General features: G+C 31.3%; 1 pseudogene; it reads right to left on the bottom strand.

Moving 5' to 3' along the window:
• Positions 1–359: 359 nt before the first annotated feature.
• Positions 360–2,807, bottom strand: part of LOC113373615 — a 13,739-nt pseudogene continuing 11,291 nt past the window's right edge.

Here is a 2,807-nt window from a genome sequence, read left to right as displayed (position 1 = left end):
AAAAAATTGTAGCCACATAAAATATGAATTATTCTGCAATATTTACTTAATGTTTTTTTAAATTATTAAATTTTATAAATTTTATATATTCATTGCTTTAAATCCATATTTTATTTTGCAGTTTTTGTTGTGAGCAAGGGTCCTGCTGAGACTCTCAGGGTATTAAAGCCATAAATTCATATATCTATATATATATATATATATATATATATATATATATATATATGTATATATAAAGTACTCGAACAATGAAAAAAGCACGAATTATAACTTATGTCTCGTGAAAAGTTTTCAGTGGCATGTATGTACATTATTAGTCTTAGAAAAATAAATGTTTGTGCAAAACTCCAAGTTCTACGTAATTGTTTCAAAGTTCAAGTTTCTACTGTTTGTGGACTATATCTATTACAAAATATAAAATAAAATAAATAATGTTTTTATAAATAAACTATGATATTGAGACTTTCATCCATCAGTTATCACAATAAGAGTCCTTTAACATCCAATTGAGGTGCGTCCGGAACCGCTTTCAAGAACTCAGGCACCTCACATGCATACGTATAACCTCGTTTCACATCCTTTGAATCAAAATGCAACCAATCGAGTTTAGAGATTACGTCGGTGCAGTAGACATAGTCCTTTCTAATCTCATCTAAACTGGCGTACGGATTATTCACACCTATCAACACCACACCCAAGTTGGTCTTAGGTTCGTAAATGATTCTGTAGTAAACTTTCGGAACGGGTAATCTAGGATTTGCGTTATTGTCGAAATTCAGATAGATCTCTTTTTGCTCGCCTTGTTCGTTTGGGAATGTCAAGATACCGTTTGTGCCCGTGTAGAGATCAACCTGAAAATATATATTGTTACTTATTTTGGTAACTGGATATTACAAATTCCTCATGTGGTTATTTTTAATTTAATGTTTAAGATCTTATTATTAAATTCAATTACATATATATATATATAATTATATACATATATATATATGTGTGTGTGTGTGTGTGTATGTGTGTGTGTGTGAATTGTATAATTTTGTTACAACATATTAAAATACCGAACTCTGTTAAAATAGATCACTTTTCGCCAAATAACCAGATATAATTATTGGCTTTATCAGACCATTAAAAAATGATATATAGTTTAAAATATTGTTATTTAGAAAAAATAAAACGGTGTTGAAGATTATCAGATAATTTTTGATATGTTTGAATGTTAATGTAATGATGTTTGAATGCTGATTCAATACTGATGTTACATAGATGAATGTTGAGATATTACTAATTTACAGGTTTTAATATTTTTATATTATTTTTCTGATTGATTCATTTTTGTGTGCAAGCAACTGTCCATTTTATTAATTAATTAAATTATATCGATCTTTGATTTAGTGGGTTCGAGTTGAAAGAAGCTGAGTTTCTTAGAAAGTCCGATAAATGATTGTATAAGGGATCATTTCGAATTTCGACATATTGTAATAAAAGGGATTAGGTTTTACTATATCTATTATGTATGAACTTAATTATTTAATTTTATTAGACCATGGTTGAGGCTTGGGCATAAACACTGACTTACGTGTATTTTTTTTTTAAATATTGTCCTACCAAAGATAGTTGTTCAAACGTATTTAAACCTTAAGATTTTAATTAATTATTAGCTCCATGAAATGATTCAAGAGGTATAAACGATATAAAGGGAACACTATTGTACAATTTTCAGAAATACTAAGTTGCACTGGGTTATCAGTTAGTATAAAAAACTTATAAAAAATATACTACATGCAGCAATTGCCGGAGAAGGCTACTTTTCCTTGGATTCATATTTTGGATCTATATTTTCAAGTGTAAATGAATATCGCTATTGTTCGATATGAGGTTGACGGCGCTGCGTATGAGGGAGCGTCCATTAATCACGTGAGCTAGTTTTTAAGGATTTTTGGACCCCCCCTCTCCCTTGTTGATACGTGGTGATATGCAAAATTACCCCCCTCCCTCACCAAACATCACGTGTATTTTTAGTTACGTGAAAAAACTAATTTTTCAGAATTTTTTTTTGAAAATGTTCGAATATTTTTTAAAAAATCAGTTACAAAATAAATACACGTGATATCTTACTATACCCTCCCTCCCCCACGTGATATTTCGTGATTTTTTGTCAAACCCCCCCCCCCCTCCGCCTAAAAACCTCACGTGATTAATGGACGCCCCCTGATTACAATGTATCTATATGTATGCTATGATTAATAAAATAATCCTAATAAAATAAAATTAGGCAATATTTTAAATAACAAAGATATAATTTTTTTATCTATTTAAGCAATTTATATTTCTTCCACAAAGAGAGAAAATGGGTATACAAAAGCTAGAGAAACAGCCAGTATAATCTATTAATCGTGAATTAATTCTCACCTCGATTCCTCTGGCGCTAACAAAATTCCTCACCGAGGACTCTACGCGTTCCCAGTTGCCCCCGTTAAATGTCTGCCATTGGGGCGCAACGTTCAAGAAATTAGAACGTTCCGCGCTGCTGCGAACCGTATATAAAATCCACCTTAGCGGCCAGGTGTCCACGGGCCTGAAGTAATCGGTTCGTATCGTGCACTAGTTGGTTGCCAGTTTAGTTGAATTTAGAATTTTTGCGATCATTGACTTCTGAGACTTTCTCCTGAAACGTGAGATTAGGTAAATGTTAAGTACTCGCTTTTCTTTGAATATATTGATTATTATTTCAAGTTCCAAATAGTTCTCCAGATGGATATGACTACTTGATTTTTTGATCGAATTAGAATTGATTAGATGATAAACAT

This window comes from Ctenocephalides felis, unplaced genomic scaffold, assembly GCF_003426905.1.
Source record: "Ctenocephalides felis isolate EL2017-DRISC unplaced genomic scaffold, ASM342690v1 CF-g0.4_SCAFFOLD_01604, whole genome shotgun sequence".
Classification (NCBI taxonomy): Eukaryota; Metazoa; Arthropoda; class Insecta; order Siphonaptera; family Pulicidae; genus Ctenocephalides; species Ctenocephalides felis.
The sequence above is the reverse complement of the archived record's forward strand: the minus strand, read 5'-3'. Positions and strand labels throughout refer to the sequence as shown.